Source organism: Pogonomyrmex barbatus, unplaced genomic scaffold (genome assembly GCF_055798465.1).
Source record: "Pogonomyrmex barbatus isolate J1 unplaced genomic scaffold, ASM5579846v1 scaffold5, whole genome shotgun sequence".
Classification (NCBI taxonomy): domain Eukaryota; kingdom Metazoa; phylum Arthropoda; class Insecta; order Hymenoptera; family Formicidae; genus Pogonomyrmex; species Pogonomyrmex barbatus.
This window is the reverse complement of record NW_028297149.1, coordinates 9,714,228-9,733,124: the sequence shown is the minus strand read 5'-3', so window position 1 is coordinate 9,733,124 and position 18,897 is coordinate 9,714,228. Positions and strand designations below refer to the sequence as shown.

Genomic DNA, 18,897 nt, shown 5'->3' with positions numbered 1-18,897 from the left:
TAGTTAATTATTCTTAGAAATAAATAGCTTTAGATATTGAAATTGGCTTTATTTGCTTTATAAACTTAACGGAGAAGGCGATGTATGGAGAATGTATTTAAATGTCATACGAAATGGATATAATGGAAAATTATCACGATAATTACGTGTGCAAATCTCGAGTTGCCAATCTCGAGTTCTCGAGGATTTAAACGATGACGGCGACGACCTCGAGAGAACAGGCGCGAGGAAACGGAGACGTCGTGCGAGATTTGCAATGAAGAGAAGTGGTGGCGTGCGGACAACGACGGTGGGCAAGACGGCGGCGCGGGGAGAAGAGAAACAGACTCTTTGGACGATTAAACAACTTAGGGACCGCAGACGGGCAAAGGCGCCGCTTGCCGCTCGACAGTGGAATGATTAAATAAATTAGTTGCTCGACAAAGAGGGGCAGAAGCGGAATGACTGTATGGGGTCCGTACGAGGGTTAATCCCCGTTGAATTCCTCCTAATTATGCACGCTTTACCACCACGGCTACCAAAAGCCGAGAAGAGAGAATGAGAGCGGTTAGAGAGCGTGAGAGAAGTGGCGGAGAGACGAAAGACAGAGTGAGAGAAATCGGCGGGCTGCGGAGAAAGAGAAAACCAAGGAGAAAGAGAGGAAAGGGAGACAGCGGAAGAACTAAGTAAGAGGAAGACGACGATGCGCGTCACCCGTTTCTCTTCGTCCTCTTCTTCAGGCTCGTTCGCCGTCCCGGTACGCGTATCCCTGACTACCACGAAGCTTTGCAGTCCTACCGTCGGCCGTTTTACTTACAAATTCAATAAGCATATATCATATTTAATGCACGCCCTGAGCCGAGAATATTTCGACCGCCCTGGACCACCTTTCTCTTCTTCTACCCGCTCTTCTGCTCGACGCTCTTCTCTCGCGCTCCTTTCCGCGTGCAAACATCGTCGCTCACTTCCTTTTACTTAACCGTGCGTTTCCACATCGTGTGCCGGAAGTACCAGAGGCTGCTTCCCGCGCGTTATCTCTAGCCGACTGGATCGTCGTCATGCAAAAAATTTTTCACTTTTTATATCATGGATAATCATTGTAGTATAATAATTGCAAAAGTACTTTTATCAATCAAAAAATTCGCTAAATATAAATTTGCGAAATTAAAATTATAGTTTATACTTAGATTTGCACGCGAGAGAATCTGTTTGGAAAAAATTCAATACGAAACGACGATATCAGCGATACATTTTTTCCCAATGGCCGGAACAATCACGGCGGAATCCTTCCTCGTGTATTTGGGTGCGGCGCGGTGCCGGAAAATCGATTCGACGGAAGAAAGACGCCTGCAAACAAGCCGACACAACGAGGGCCTTTATGTAGTCAAGGTTTTACGATTGAATGGCCCGTTAATAGACCTCACACGTCGGTGCGCGAAGGCGCTAGCTGGCTATTTACCAAGTTACAGCAGTGACGTAATCCCACCATCCGACGATGCGTGATCCATACATTATCAAGATTTGAGGTAAATTCAATTGTCTCATGCACGGCGATAATTTATCGCCCATAAACGTCGAGTTCCTATTACCCCGAGCAACATGATAATTTGCGCTGTAACTTCTTGGGGGAAAAAAAGGAATAATTATTCATAGCGTATAAATGCCATAAAAGGGCAGCGCTCATATAAATTATCAAGTTAACATGAGTGATATACGCTCATTAGTACTACAGTTCATTATTTGTTTAGCCTTAGGATGAAATTCGCATTTTGACGAAACAATTATTGTCTATAAAATTTTAACGTTCAGCGAAGTTAATTTCTTCTCTAGATTGATGTCCCGCGATAAACTCTCTTATTTTTTTATTTTCAATATTTACTATATGGAGAGAGAGATGTAGCTTTACGGAAATTTCTGTAAAATACAACCGGTTCTATTACTCCAACTACAATTCATGCCGACACGGCCACATGATCCTCTCAGAATCTATGGAATTCGATCCTGCATGCATAGAGATAAAGTGCAAGCGACAATTCCATGAGTTGTAATAAATAAGATAAATTGCGCGTCTGTTGCGCACGACAAACTCTCTTGGAAACTACGCGAGATATGTTTACAGTTTCTCTCGGAATTAATTAGCGGGTCAGTGATCTACAACGACCGTCACTGTGGTCATATTACCGTATGTGAAAGCTCGATCCTAAATTTAATTAGGTTTTATAGCAATTTTATATTCGATATCTTACAAGGCGAGGCCAGAAGTTGAAGTTGACACCATTGCCCTCTCGAGATGGTTCCTTGAATGATTAAGATCCAGAAAAGTCAGACGACGAACGTGTTAGCGACATAACTTACTTTCCTCTCAAATTACGCGTTACAGACGTTATATATAATCGTAACTAGCGACATTAGAGGCTAATCATCTCTCAAATTTGTCTGCCTTTATCGGTGACCTACATCGACACGTCTAAACCATGTTCTTCGTTATCTTTCTATAAGATTTCCATAAAACAAAACAAAAAACAAAATCTCGTGCAACTTCTATATTTTATCTCTTTTATCTCTCTTTAAACTCTATTCCCTCTGATACTCCCACTCGTGATATCAGCAGATAACAAGCGATATACGCTATTGTTGTTCTCCGCGCGCGCAATCATACGAGTCCGACTTGCGACGTATCGCACGCGTAATGTTTGTAACGCGTGCGTCAGGCGATTACGTCGAAGCTCGGTTGAAATTGCGAGATAATCCCCGAGGAGGATCGCAGCTCTGGCCAGCTCTCGTACGTGGACCTCTGGTTGTACTGTTCAATGATCCGTTAGTACATCCTCCCCCTCCCTCTCGATGGGAGCCCCCGCGCGGAGGTTTCCCTTCGGCCGACACCTCCGCACACGACGTACGCGCATGCGAGCGCGACCGCGGCGTCGCGCACGTGTACCTATATGTACGTGCACGTGTACGTACATCATTGCGTACAAGTGCACACGCACACGCACACGCGCGTCGCGCTATGCTCGGATCGTAATGCGTTACCCACGGCGGTCGGACGTTCGATGGGGAAGGAGATAGCGGCACGTCGTACGGTGGGAGGCCGCGTATCTCAGGACATATCTACTAATTAATTTATACAGACTCCTCGGAGCGCCGGGCCGCGCACTAATAGAAACAGCGCGGCGGGGAAAAAGACAGAAGAGGAACAGCGAGTGGACGAGCGGACGTATAGGGACAAGTCTCGGTACCGCACCATCGCGTGCGCACGCGCGCGCGCGCGCGCGCGCGCGCGCTTTACATGCGTGTCGCGGCGGTCCCTCGCGGAGCGGTGAAACAGCGAAGTGTAACGAGGCGTGGAATTAATTTGGCATAGGGATCAATTATGCGTTATTACATGCAGATTGAGAGATCGCGCGGATTTCGGTAATGATTTAGGTGACGTTGATCGTTCTCGTTAAGGCTCTTACTTTGATATTTATTTTGGGACTTGAAGCGCGAAATACGATTTTCAACAATGACAATAAAATAAGTACTCTCGTGGCGTAAATTGTTAATCGATTATTATCTTAAATAAACGGCAAATTATGAAGCGATATATTTGGATATTTTCGCTTGGTGTACCAAGGATTTCGTCGAGGACAGACGCTGATAAGGAGAATTATTGACAGAAATACAATGCGACACCATTCGGTCGCGCGCCGAGCAAAGCGACGAAACGGGCGTTAATATTATTTATATCGATAATTGAGTGCAGAATCATGGACACTGTCGCGCGTATGTGCGTATGTACGAACACGCGTACACATGTGTACGTCGATGGTCTCGCACCACGGGAGGCCATAAAATATCTTTAATGCCTTTCCGATTCAAATTCGGCTCTTAATGGCCGTAATAGTCATTCGTACCGACGACAAGCGAGTCGAATCGGCCTTTGCACCTGTATCACGATCTGTCGAGCGAGGGTAGGTGCACCAAAAAAATGCGCACGTTACATATAATGACGTTTAGATTGTTTTATCATAATCTGCATTTTTTTAATAAGATTCTTAAAGAATTTTTTCAAACCTTACAATATACATCAATTTTAAAAAGTATAATTTATTCACTTTTAATTAATGAGAAAAAAAAAGAATCGAAGAAAGAAAATAGCAGAACAGCGACTTACTTTTTTATATAAATATAACAAGATTGATATTAATAGGATGTCGATGCAGTTGGCACAAATCTTGCAATTCGTATTTTAAGGAAGCAGCACGATCAAAATAACAGAAGCAAAATTTAATTTAAAATTATATCGATCGGCCAATCTGTAAAAGAACGGCACGACGTATAAAAAACATCTTGTTTGATATCGGCCAACAATCCCACGATACAGAGAAGGAAAGTCGGTCGCACGTGTCGTGCTTATTACTCTTCAAGTGGTATAAAAGTGAAATGAAAGTACACTTCGTACGCACTTGGAAGTCGCTTGTTTCGTTAAATGCATAAGTGTACATTATTACGCGGTATCGATGCTTATGGTGTTTATTCAAAATTATTAATTAACAGCGCGTATCGAATGCGGATATCGAATATGAGAAATGGTTGAAAAGAGCTACAATTTGTCAATTAGTTACGCCGCATTGATTCATCTGCGGGAATGAGTGTGGTCTACGAGTGGAATATACCCTCGTGTGACGGAACATCGAGGAAGATATCAATCCGTAACGAGTCGTGGATCGTGATCGACCGTCGAAGGAATCGACGGCGGCCTCTCGTCGGACGACGTTCCATCGCGTACGAGCTCAAGGACACTCGAACACCCTGGAATTCAGAACCGGTGGAGCAGCGTGCGCGCGTTTGTTCTGGAATTTTATTCGTTTTTATTCTTTGCCATTGTCTTTACTCGCGTCACGAGAGAACGCGCCTTTCGCGCGATTATCCGCAAAAATGGACGGGAAGCGCAAGCGAGCGCATAGATTGCCGCAAAACAACCGTGCGAGCTAATTAAACGGCGTCGCAGATTACAAGCGTCCGAGAAGAATCGTCGAATAATCTTGCGTCGGGTACTCGATAATCTGCGAAACGTGCAATTTCCTCGCATCGCGTAAACGGCAATGCGAGTGCATTTTCAGGTTCTCAGGCTGCTAAACTCTCGGAGTTCAACATCCTCCATCTTGCGATACATCATCGCGATCGGAGCGCATCGGTTTAAGCGATTTAACCGCGGCGTGGACTCGCCGAGGCGACCCGCGCCGAAATTTACGCCGCGCGTATTTCACGTCTCCGATCGGCGGAGTGTCGGAGTTGCCTCTGCGAACGCGTGCATAAAGAGGAGGATCAGTTCAGCCGAAAGTCACGGAATCGCAGCCGAGGTAACGCGGTGTCGGAATATGCGTTATGTAATGGCGTAATAATCATCGATAAGTATATTCGGAGATGCCTTCAATGATAAAGGACGACAACGCTATATTTTTCAGATTGGTCGATCGATATAGTTACAAGGAACTGTCTTGACGGAGACTATCTCATCCAACAGCGAGAGGAGGTTTCGAAGAAACAATATGTATATAGTTAAGCGATTTGTACGTAGAACATGAAGGGCGGCCTCGTTGAGGAGCAGACAAGCGGTAGAATTGTTGAAACATTGATTGAACGTCGGGGCATTGCTATGTTATTAAATCTGCTGCGTAGAAAGGGAAACGATTGGCTAATTGGTTGCACCTGTACCGTAAGATACGTGAGAGAACATTGAAAATAATTGCTGAGAGGCCGCCTAGGCCTAAGATAGAGGAGAGAGAGCCCTCGGGGACCGAGCGGATGAGCGACACTGGTTTCAATAAGGCAAGAACACGGGCCCGGCAAACCGCAAGTCATGTTGGTTCATTACGCCGCCCAACGTGAGAGTAAGATGAGACTTCGAAACTAAGTTAAGCCGCTCTGATGGGGTCCGCCTCGCGCGTAGCGGGGCTCAATATAACGCTAAGGCCGCATAGTGCGCTCTATCCCTCAGGGCTCCTTTCTCTCGCCGAAAGGGAGGAAGGAGAAAAAAAGGAAGCCGCGGGATATTCCGCAAACGCGCTGTAAATTCTTGCGATAGATTGCATTTGTGTCCGTACGCGCTTAGGGGGCATTAATTAAACTCGTGTCGGGCGAACGCTAGGCGATCCTTGGTCCCGCCTGGAATTTCCTTTTTCGGCCGACCAACTGGGAGTCCGGACTGTTGTAATAAGAACATACGTACATATGTTTGTTTATTTGTATGTTTATTTGCTGGAATGTTTATTAAATGTTTGTCCACATCCATTAGAACTGTATTGCTTCAAATTATATTTGTGAAATTATTTCTGAATCGTATATGATTTTACAAGTTATACAATTAAAAGCGATATACAATTCTTGTGTTAGACGAATATATCGTCTTAATTTATCGCTCGAAATCCGTAATAAGACTTCTTCGTCCGACATTCCTTGTGCATTTTACGTGAGAGCGGTGACGCCGCTGTATAAAGCGTAGCGAAGATCTAACGCGCCGGTCCTGACGTTATGGTTAGTTCATCCGGCCGAGATAGCCCGAGCACGTTATCTTCTCTTCGTGGTTAACCCTGGCGAAGAGGAACGCAGAAGAAAACACGAGGAAGATATACGCGAGGAATACTGTCGGTCGGTCGGTCGGTCCTTCCTCCCGACCCTCCCAGACGCCGCGGTATGATTAAATACGGAGGAGGAAGCGCGGTCACGATGCAAGGCGGACGCGTCTAAGATGAGTTAGAATACACCGGCGGTTATGTGCCACAGCCCGTACGGTTAATTGGAATTTAGTGATCGTAAGTCGCGCCGCGCTCGTCGAGCCGGCTACCACGGGCCGACCGACCGGTCGACCCCGAAGAATCGCAATTTTCAGATCGTTCCGTTGACTAATCACGAGAATGCAATAAGAGGAGAATTGTCCACAAAGCTCGAGCTCACAAGGTAGATTCGCGCTCGTCAAAAATTAATTATTCATTCGGATTTATCTAGATACTTATTTATCGAAGAGCGCAAAGAAATTACACACATTGAATTAAATTAATCAATATGTGTTAATCTTTAATCGTATGTTTAATTAAATATAAAAGAAAGCGTTGGGATAACTCTTCGCAAGACCAGAAGTCAAGGAGAATCTAATGATGCGATAATAGGAAATTTATCTTCGTCGACCGATGTGTTTATTTGACGATTTTTGCGGCGAATATTTTCTTTATTTATCGAAGATCATTGAGAGGATTGCTCATATAGATAGTATCTCTATAGGCGGCACAAATTACTTCGCTTCTTTTTTTCGTGGTCCGAGTTTCTCCGCGCAAACAAAGTGATTCACGATATTAAAACGGTGTAAACGTTGTCGGGATTGTAAACCTCGGGCGTGGAAAGTTAAGGCGAACGTTAAACGCTCTCTTCGGAGCGGAGTCGCCGGCTAGAACGACTCGCCGCGCGGCGCGGATCCCGCAGGGATTAATGACAATAATTTCAAATTCAAATTGACAGCCGTGCGCTTATCGCCTGGCTCGATCCGCCCCGAAATTCAGCGTCCTCGGGGTCTCTCACGGACTCGCGCTTGGATTTTCGGGATACAACCTCGCGGGATTCACGAGGGTCCGGCCATACGTGCTCGCGTCCGAACCGGCGATAGCAATCTACATCCTTAATTCCGCGGGTTGTCCGGTCTTGGTCGAGGTAGATTGTAAAGTCGAAACGTCAAAACGCACACCGGCTCGGACCACTCGCATGCCCACCCACATACACTTCTCTCTCGCACGCGCGTGCACGCCTCTGACGGCTCGCTCCCGAGTGACGATTCTCGGCGCGGATAAAAACCGAAGGGGAGAATTATGCCTGTAGAGACGCGCGTTTTCTGCGTGCCCTAACTTCTTGATTTTTCGAGAACGCGCCAAGCCGCGAGTACATACGGAAATGAGTTGCGTCAAATAAGCGGAAATAAACGCATGCAACGGCGTGTCGAATTGCAGACGTACGGCGACATGACGCGGAAGAGAGGCGGGAAGAGGCGAGAATACGTACGCAAAGTGCAAAGATCGGCGCGTAAAAGCGGAGCGAAAGGGACTTGCGGTCCCGTCCAAGTGTCGTAAGTGAGAGAAATGTTTGCATTAACGTCGTGTCGTACGCAGCCAGCAATACCGCGACGCGTACGACCGCGTACGCGATCGTACGCTCGAAAACGCACGTGCGCGCACGCGACTGTGTTCGTGTCCCGACATTGTATGCCATAATTTAATGACTTTATCGCTCGCCACGATCGTTTAAACCTGTCCTCGCCGTGTTCAAGAAGCGAAAACTTCTCTCCCTTTCTCTCTTTCCCGCTCTCGCTTTTTTCCTCCCGCTCGATTGCGATAATCGCGCGTACACCGAACGCGCGAGGAGGATAGAAGCGTCTTTCTCGATCCTCCTCGGCCAACCGAAAGCGTCACAAGTCGAGATTCATGCGACGACGATTTTAGACGGCGGCGGATTTGCGAGAGACACGTGAACTAGCGCGGCGAGCGATTTTGCAAGCGGGCCGATCGCGCCGATGCTCTGTCCAATAATTTAGCGAGTTTATCGCTTATGACGATCGTTTTAAACCTGTCCTCGTCGCCGCTTCGAGACGGGAGGAACAGGGACGGCGCGCGAAAGAGCAGAAAAGAGGATACTTTTCGTTCTCCTCACCCGGCTAATTATTCGTCTTGCTGAGTTTCATACGGGCGGGAGAAAAATCCGGCGGGATTAAGCGTCGAGCGTCGAGCGAGAAATATCGAAAACCTATCGCGGCGATACTTCGTCTCCGCGGGAATATTATTATCATAATCTTAACGGGATGGGCAGTCGCGCAGAATGATTTCGCGCCATTTCCCCTTCGTGAGAGATACAGTCGCGGCTAAGATTTTTCACCGTCTCCGCGGCGCGGAGAGAGCGAGCGGAATTGCCGGCACGTAGGAGGTCAAGATCGTAGATCGGCCGATCGTTCGCAATAATCGGCGATTTCCAGCGGTGGAATTGACGCCGGGCGCCGTTCACTTCACGATAGCCGCGCGCGATCAGCCGATCGGACGATCTGGCGTATCCGCGAAAACAGATCGGCGGATCGGAGGGATCGTGAGAGAGGGACGCACCGGAAGAGGATCATGACCGTGGGCACGAGATTGCATTTCTCGCACGCCCCTCCCGCATCTCTCTGCCTCTTCCACCGTGCTAAGTACGCGTAAGTCTTCCCTTATCTAACGGGATCGGTGCGACCTCCCTACAAGTCCCTAACGACGATTTACGAGATTTCTCGCGGCGGTGACGACTCGTAATGACTCGCGCCGATCATGAATGACGCTTAATTAAGCTCGCAGTTTGCGCATAATCCGTCGCGATTCCTCTTTCGCATCTTTAACTTCACGTTTATGTATCTCCTGATCACTGTTATTCAAATGTTAACGTAACGACAAGATAAAATTAAAATAGGATGGTCATCTTCGCGGACGCGACGTTAAGTAGATCGACGTCGGATTAATTCTCTACGTCTCTTTCCCTTTCACAGCGGCAACGTGGCCGCAATCTCCATCTTGATTTCTCTTGCATCTTTTGGAGATCGCGAATCACGACTAAAGACATGGTAACACGCGTGTGCAGACAATCAGAAATGAAGAAATAAGAAGCGACGAGGTCGATGCGGCGGGAGGAACGATGAGAGGAATGACAAGGGCAGGAGAGGGTAAATGCGAAGTAAAGAGACTGCGTCGATGAAAAACTGGAGCTGACATGTTAACGGCCGACAAGAAGCCGACTTTATTGGCCATAAATGCAGCAATCTCTAAGCTGGTCTTATCCTAGTCTGGCCTGACGCATTCCGTGCCACTGAACCGCAAAGTCGTCTCCTCTTCCCTTTTCTTTTTTTTTTTTTCTTTTTTTTTCCATGATTGGTCCCGCATCATGTCGTCGTCTTTGGCGTTGATTCGGATCAATTGTACGAAAAGGAAGTTATTTCGTAGTTGCGTCGCGCAGTCGTAATTACCCCTCATTAACCTCGGAACTGGATTAAAATGTGATTTTTTTGAAGACACTCGAGACAAAGAAGAATGATAAGAGAGAAAAAATGACCAGAGACGAATTTTCTCCTCATTTTTCGATTACAGTCTTCCGTTCTTCTCGTCTCGTCATTCTTATTTTTTTTTTTTTTTTTACGACTGTGAAATCGCTGGGGACAAGATGGGTTTTCGTATCTGTCCCGGTGTCGAGAAACATCTGTCGGGTTTGCGGCGTTATCGCACTTGGTGAAAAACCGGTTGGCGTATACGCCAATTTGGAGACTTCGTTCTCGGTACGTCGAGTGCGCCGGGAGAGTCGTCCAAGTTCTCGGCGGCAAAAATAATGTTATTAAAGTGAGCCGTGTCCGCGCGGGCGGCGATAACACCCTTTTAAAAATGCGCGATCCTCCGGAGTTTTTAATTGCGGCCTAATATAGATACGTTGACCCGAGCGGCTCTTTTTCTCGGGATGTCACGGGGGACTGGACGTCGTCGTGAAGTTACGGCGGGCTGATCTGACCGGCAGTATTTTAAGACGGGGTTAATTAGTTCGTCGCGCGCATGCGCGCGCGCGCGCGCGCACACGGGGATATCGCGCCACTTGAAGATTTGCGTTGTTACAAAACGCACGCTCGCGGATTTTTGCATAATTGCCGACGCGCTGCGATTATAATCGCGTCGCTTATTTATCGCGAGGACGTCAGGTGGAAGCGTCGCGCCATTTAACAGCGCGCGTGCGCTGGCTCATTAACGATTTCTTCTTGGAAGGCACTGCGCAATGCCGCTGCAGGCGCTGTATCGCGAGAGAAACGCCGTCGGTGCCCCGTCAGTTCTTTAGATTCCTCCTTGCAAAACTGCCAACAGTCTCTTGCGCAACAACGTTGATTAATCCTCCGTTATTATCCCCCGCGATTTCCACCTGAAATTCGAACCTAAGTCGGCATTGTGAACTGGAAAGCGTCAGATAATGAATTTTAATTAGGTCTTAAGGCACGTCTTTATTCGCGTATTGGTGTGCGTGAAACGCGTATACGCGATATACGCGCATGCACGCGTGTACCCAAGGGAAATACACTCCCATCCAGCACCTGTCGCCGGGAGGTTCCACAATTGTGATTACGTCGGAGGCTTGTGGATCCTTAGAACTTCGGGATTGAGTTATAAATCATTATTACTCGTTATTCGATATAATTACATCGCTTTACGTCGCGTCGGATTGCATCAGGAGATACATCTCGAAACCCTCATTTCGCTTTCGATTATCTCTTTCGACTCACACGTAGATAAATTACGCGTTGCACAGAAACAAATTTTGCCTAATTGCTTCAACCGGCGAAACTTCCCACGTGTCCGTAAATTGTAGTGTGGTGTATCGAGGATACTGTCTCCCCGGATAAAAGGGGGATAATATCACTTCCCCGTTTCGTTACCTTTCTCGATGAGAGAGAGCGATAATCCTTTCGCTCGTTCGCATCGGATCTCACGCCTCGCAATAAACTCATCTCCCGTAGCTTCTATTTTTAACGATTCGCGATGCACCATCCGGGACTCGTTTTCGCACGCATACGTTCTCGCCGCGAGAACGAGACGTGTTCACGCGTTCGTCGTGCCGGACCTCACGTGCGTGCCATGCCGTGCCGTGCTGGTAGGTTTGCGCGACTTGGCACCACCGTAAAAGTCGCACGGGAAGGAAGCTCTCTCTCCCGTCAAGCACCTGTCGCCAAAAGGATCGGCCACCACTCGTACCGGCGATCCTTCGTCTACCAAAGATCTGGTCTCCCTTTCGCTTGTAAGACCCGGGAACGTGTGTACGACTCACGAGTCTTATCTCGGTGTAGTTGTCCCACGACATGATGGATCGATGCATTAGTGCGCTGATTAGGTCGTCCTCGTGAACCTTTCCATAACCCATTCGATTTCGTTTCTCCCTTTTGCATCACGTTCTCTCCCTTTTCTCTCTCTCTCTCTCTCTCTCTCTCTCTCTCTCTCTCTCTCTCTCTCTCTCTCTGTCAATATTTATAAATTTATTCTAGAAATATTCAGTTCGGTTTTCTCTGTTCTTTCTTCATTTCTTTTTAAAAGAAGAATTTTATATCAGGAATTGTTAAGGACGAAGCCGTGCATTAAGCATGATCGTAAAATGATCGTAAAATCGCACGAGCCAAAAGATGATAGCAATGTTCTAATCCTTCGAATTTCCAAATGACACTTAAAATACAATTTTGCTTCATCCGTGTATTTATATATCACAAGAAAAAGAAAACAACTCCAGTATATTATCGTTATGTTATTCCTTTAGATGATGATTATTACCATTTGTGCCTTAGATTGCGACAAGCGATTCACGACGTAATATCAGTTCCATCAACGATCGTCCGCGACTTCGCGTTGCCGGCGTACGATTTCGCAACGGATAATTGACAAGGAATTGTTCAACGACGCCCGCATAAAATATCACGCCGTAGATATAATACTGTCTTCGATGCAACGCGCGAGATGATGAACTTTGCGGGAAAAGAGCGTACGGCAATCGGAACGTGAGAGACGGCCAACGTTCGCCGTGGGCAACGCGGAGATCCGAGCCGCCGCGGGATTGACCAATTCCATTCGGGTGTATCTAGCATCTGCTAATCTCGCGTATATGGCACCGGGCACTTGCCTAACTAATCCGCCAGGGAGGTACGGGTGAGAGTACGCGCAACATAAATAAGGGGAATCGAACATGCCGGCGAAATGTTAAACGTCCTAAACGTGTGTGGATATGCACGATGTAAGCCGTAAATGTCAACGCCGGGCGAGCTCCGCTCGCCAGAGATCTCCAACGCCGAGGGAATACAAATCTCTCCGGTGGATATACCGTGTGCGCCCGTCGATATACGTACGTACCGGAATCTAGAATTTGCCGCGGCTAAGCAGGTACTTAGCGCGATAAAACACTCCCGTGGTATGTGTTGGGACGCACGGCCGTGTATTAGCTATATTAAGTATAGCTCCGGCGCGATAAATCACGAGTTGACGTGAATACCTCGTGTGAGGTAGAAGTACAAATTCACGAATTAATTGGATTTGCAGTTTGTGTGACGAGACGCGATAAGAGCGCAAAAGACAGTGAGACGTGAGAAAAATTTCACGAAACATATTAATTTCTTTCTCACGTATCATTAACTTTTTTTTGATAATTTAAAAATAGTCGTGCGACACTTTTCGATGACGTTCTATCACGTGGACGATCGATGTGCGTTAATTAGAACATTCTTAACGCGTCGTGCGAACATTGTGGCGTATTGAACGGGAGGGAATGGCGAAGCAAGAGTATTGGTTGTCGATGGACCGATCTCTTTAATACATCGTCCGTTTCTGTAATTGCAAGAACGTTGCGCGGTCGATTCAATGCGTGTACGCGATAAGGCCGACTCTCATACATATCCGTGTATAACGGAGACGCGTGATATGTCCCCTGTCGTGGAAATAAAAATAAATCAAAACTGCGCCCCGAGCGTAATCCATCATTTCGGGTGATATTAATGCGACTGCGGGTCACTTTTGCCAGAATCGGTGCACGCGCGCTTGTTGAACGGCCCATTCAGTTTGTATTTGTAAGACTCGTTCGATGAAAGAGAGACAACGGAAGAGAGAATGAAAAAGAGATGACGAGTGGCGTATGTGTGTGCGTGTGCGTGCGTGAAGGACTGAGAGAGAGAGAAAAAGAGAGACACAGGGGCCTCGGGATGTTTTCGCAGATGAGAGGCGATACCGCGAGGGTCCTACCTGCGCCTACCAAAACTTTATTGATGACGAAATACACAATCGGTGCGATCTACCACCATGCTACGTTGTATACCCTTCCCCCTTTCAATTATGTATAAATAATTAATTTTCCGTACATCTGACAGAGCCGACTCGGTCCAATTAAATCCAGCGTGATGCAAATCGGTCGCGTAACGATCGCATCCAGGTGATTCTTACCGATGTTCCACGGTGAAAACGCATATCGACGCAACCGATGAGAAGATCGATGACAACTTTGAATAATTAGCATGATGTATACTTTTTGATCGACGCGAATCTGCTTTATGACGCGCCTGTACACACCCAGATCTTTTTTTCGAAATTCTGCATAATTGACAGCGAAAAGGAAATAAAATATATATTTTCTCTCACTCTTAATATTCTTCAGTGAAAGCGTTTTTATGGTTATGCATTCATATAAAAATTAATTCTTTAAATTTTATTACGCAATCAGAGACACGATAAGTTGGCGGACGTGAGTTTTAAGACAGACTTTAACACGGATGTTAAGTTACGCATTTGTCTGGCAGATTTTCCCACTTTTAATATTTGGTATTTTTCAGAAAAAAAATATAAATAGTTTCATTAAAAACACGGAATTGGCAACTGTGTGATACCGACAAGTAGATAACTTTTGAATTAAAACATAATGTGAACGATAGTGTGTGTATATATAAGTGCTCTCGCCATTATCCCCACATCTTCCAATTTCTCCTTCTCTTTCTTCTTTGTTGCTACCTCCATTCTCGATATCGGCCACGGAGAAATGTGGCCTGATCGAGACGCAATATCTGGCGAGGCGCGTTTAGAGCGGTCAAATGGCGGGCCTCCGGAGACTCTTCACCCCCAATGCTTCTTTCCTTTCCCTCTATCTTTCTTCGGCTCCTCGAACTTCCGTAGCTTGAAAAAAGCGGACGAAGAGAGAGAGAGAGAGAAAGAGAGAGAGAGAGAGAGAGAGAGAGAGAGAGAGAGAGAGAGAGAGAGAGAGAGAGAGAGAGAGAGAGAGAGAGAGAGAGCAGTGCGAATTGATTCGCTCCTGTTCCAGACGCGTATATACACTCGGAGTAACTAATTATGCAGATAACGAGCGCAGCGCAGAGAAAAGGGGGAGCACTCGAGATACGAGAGGCCCCAGTCGCGCCCTGTTCGTCTTTCGCGCCGTTTTCAGACTTTTTATTTTTCGCTACTCTCCGCCACGGATATCCCAACTTCGGTCCCGTCACTCCCCTTTCTCAGGTACACTCTAATGTTCGTGATAACATTGGGATACAGGGAGGAGAGGGTACGGTTATTATATTTCTCGAGATACGTATATGAAAAAAGGAAAAAAAGTAAGAGAGAAAGAAAGAGAAAGAAAGAGAGAGAGAGAGAGGGGGGGGGAGGCGTGAAATGGGATCGATCGCGGCACTGAGCATTTTCTGAGTGCGTCGGTAAGTGGCCAGGTCCAATCACCTCGTCTTCAAATCCCGTACATCTGTACGCACACATTCGTAAGCGGACCGCGCATCGGGATAGAGTGCATACGGTAGTAACGCGTAATTAAGCTAATTAGCAACTTGCGTTTATTAAAAATATCAATTTACCGAAAGCACAGAAGGGGCGCGCGGGCGCGCACACATGCATACGCGTGCGCACGCGGGCGATCGTTTCTCGCGGTACGCGATCGCATCGTAACATCGTTATTAAGCCCGAGAGTTAATTAAACGTCCGCGGTACATCACTGTCTAGTAACAAAGTATTTCCTTGCAATTTAGCGGCTCGCCCGGAATCACCGCCCCGTGGTTTACTCCACCGCGCGTTATCCATTATACTAAAATCTCATCGTGCGTCAAGTTCCGGTGGAAGGTTTTGAAGGTTTTCGACAGGATCCTCGTAACGCGTCTGCGCGCGCGCGCGGAGGAAAGGAAGAAATCATCCGGACTCTCCGGAACGTAGTGTATCCCATAACGCGCAGGTAGTCGGCCACGGCCTACACGTGTATCTACCTATATATCTATATATATGTATATGTATATGTATATATATTACACACACACACACACACACACACACACACACACACACACACACACACACACACACACACACACACACACACACACACACAATAACGAGTGCGGCAGTTTCTCATTAGCGCGGCCGCTTTTTCTGCCAACGAATTATGAATCGTTTTTATTGCTTTTAAAATTGCTAATCAACCGCTCGGCCATCGGGGGCAGTCCCGGACTCGTTATGCCGCGGTACCTCATCTCCCCAACGCCCCTTTCCCTCGCCGACACCTATATACGCCTCTGCTGAATAGATATTCGACATTCCTTTATTTCTGCATTCGCAACGCCATGCGTCGACCGGGCCGTTTAATATAGACGCGCTTGATTTATTAATCCTTATTTGATTTAATATCCCATTCGAATTACTTCGGTTTAAACATTCATTCATTGATCGCACTTACGAGATAAGCCGCGCGTTTCTTTGTTGCGCCTTTGCTCGTCTTCACGAGTGTTGTACTGAGTGTTGTAATGTTGATAATCGGATAAGATCTATGCTCTCGCCGCACCCTCGGCACCTTACGAAACGTCATTTTTCCTTATTCCTCGGATCTACCAGAAGAAATCTCGCGATTCCGCGAGTTATCCCACCGCTAGATCTATGGAAAGCCTCGTCAATCTCTCTCCCTCCTCTCTCTTTCTTTTTCTTTTGCTCGTTGCAAGTGTTGCTGAAATGTCAGCCATAAATTTTCGCAGGCGAGTGCGGCACGAATATTTCCTCACTTTCGTCTATTAACATATGTTGCCGGCCTCGCAAACAGTCATCGGTATTGTCATATTTTGCCACGACGTTTACGCGAAAGGGAACACGGCGGTTTCCAGAAGTATCTTTTGTACCTCTCATGTATGACAACGGCATTAATAGAGATGGCAATTACGAAATGTCCGATTTATCGCCGTTTCTCCGGCCAGCACGATTTCTGCCATGGGCCACCGTACAGGCGGGCGAATTGAAAAATTTCTAATTACGTCGCCGCTGTGTGCGATACACCGTTATGAATTTATACCGCGGTCATTATACCGCGTGGTTGTGCTGCTCGCCGGCAGTGCCGTAGCTTGGCAAAATCCGTACTAGGCTTCTTGCTTCGATAAAGTCGACGTTAGCGAGTTCCCCGACGCAAACCGGATGTTATCTACTTGCATTAAGTAGCACTAAACGCGCGAAACAGTACTCGAGTTGAAATTAATAGCCACGGATGTTATAATACGTACATAATACTTCTATTCTTAGTGCGTAGCGTTATAGCTACTTGTGTGCTAAAAATATTTGAATTAAAGCGTTACACACGCTTTTTGCTGCGTTCCCAAGCGAGATTCTAATTTGTACGTACAGCAATGTGACTCTCTCTCTCTCTCTCTCTCTCTCTCTCTCTCTCTCTCTCTCATGTGCTCAGTATAACCGTACGGCAAGAAATTAAAAAAAAAATCTATATAATAGAATTTTATTTCAACTTTCTATATTAAACGACCCGACTGTATTATGCCACGAAAAAAAATTCTTGGTAATAAGAAGGTTAATAAATACGACAATCTACCGATCACTGTCGTTGCGCCGCGTTATTAAGTTTTAACGGAGATCGGCATGAAGATCATCGGAGGAATCATCGTGTTCGACGGATCGGACTCGGCCGACCAAGAAAGCGTATTCGCAAAGCGTTTTTTACCGCCATAAGCTCGCCGGGCGGACCATTACGCCGGGCGGGGATCGGAGGTGTACGCCTTTTTTGTATCCAAATAATTTGCAATCTACCGCGTGGCACAGAACATTATTACGAAACATTGTAATTAGCCCGCAACTCCCCGGGCTTTTTTCGACGGCGTATCTCCGGGACGATGGGGTCTCCCGTCGGTGCACGCGGGTGTGCCCGTGCCTTCACGTGTATCCGGATAACTTGGCGACTCTCCGCGAGAAAAGGAAAGACAGAAACAGAAGAGAAGGGAGAGAGAAAGAGGCAGAGAGAGAGAGAGAGAGAGAGAGAGAGAGAGAGAGAGAGAGAGAGAGAGGAGAGGGAGACGATTGCCGGCAGAGGTTCGGACGTGAGGTGATTGATCGGTTCCAATATAATGAGTGCCGATAATGACCGACACGAGACAAGGCCCGGCGCGAACGGAAAGCGATGGGTCCGTTCGATAGGAGCCCACAGAGAGAGGATGCACAGTCCCGATTCCTTCGAGACCGATGCACTCACACGCGCGTTGCATCGCCTCGTTGACACACGGCGGATCTACGCACACACGTGGCACGCTCGGTGATTTGACAGTAGAAAGAAATTTCAATGGATAAGGCAGAGCTGTTGCGCGCGCCCCTCGCGCTTCGAGTTCGATATTCTTCCTCCCTTTCGTATCGGAACAGCGCGTGTCGCCGCCTCGGATCGGAATCGCTCGGGGCTCCTCTCCACGGCGGTTTTTTCACCCGTGAAGTGTTGCTCCGAGAGTAAATTAATATATTATCCGGTAGTTATCGAGACGGGATCTGTCTGAACGATGATGGATCTCTTTCTAACGGAGAGATCTACGGTCGTGCGATACGCTCGTACCTGTTCGTTAGAGAACGTACACATAGTTGTTTGATTATGATAATAAGGCGCGACCGCGTATGTGAATTTAGACGAACATATACCATTTTATATTCGACCAAAAGTTTTTGCTAAATAAAATGATGACTTATTCATCTTATTACTTAATCTATACGCGCTGACGAAACTACCGTTTCATCCCCTCGGGGCGTGATAAAATAAATGACGCTATCTCTCTTTTCCGAATATGTATACGTATCAAAAATGGCGTGCGAAACGTTGACTTTCGGATCTAACATCGCTCTTAGTCTTACATTCTTCCCTTTTTTTCCTCCCCTTCTATCGCGTAGGTCACCGAGGGCGTATCGCCACGGATCGGAGCCCCGCTTTCTTTTGTCGGCGATTGGACGCTCGCTACTCAAGAGGGATGACGTGTCAATTTGCTCTTCGTTCCTTTCGTCGCGCACCTCTTTACTCCCGTCGCTTTCGGTGAATCTCCCTTCTCGGCGCCGAGAAAGGCAGAACGACAGAGAAAGAAAGGAACGA

General features: G+C 47.0%; 2 protein-coding genes across 12 annotated transcripts in view; one reads left to right on the top strand and one right to left on the bottom strand.

Moving 5' to 3' along the window:
* LOC105427464 (uncharacterized) overlaps positions 1 to 3,667 on the bottom strand; it is a 41,263-nt gene extending 37,596 nt beyond the window's left edge. The window contains exon 1 of the transcript XR_016140390.1: positions 2,226 to 3,667. The gene's annotated coding sequence lies outside the window, so the exon portion shown is untranslated. The remainder of the gene's footprint in view (positions 1 to 2,225) is intronic.
* Positions 1 to 18,897, top strand: part of ds (dachsous cadherin-related 1) — a 305,901-nt gene that overhangs the window by 203,291 nt on the left and 83,713 nt on the right. The gene's annotated exons all lie outside the window — the stretch shown is intronic.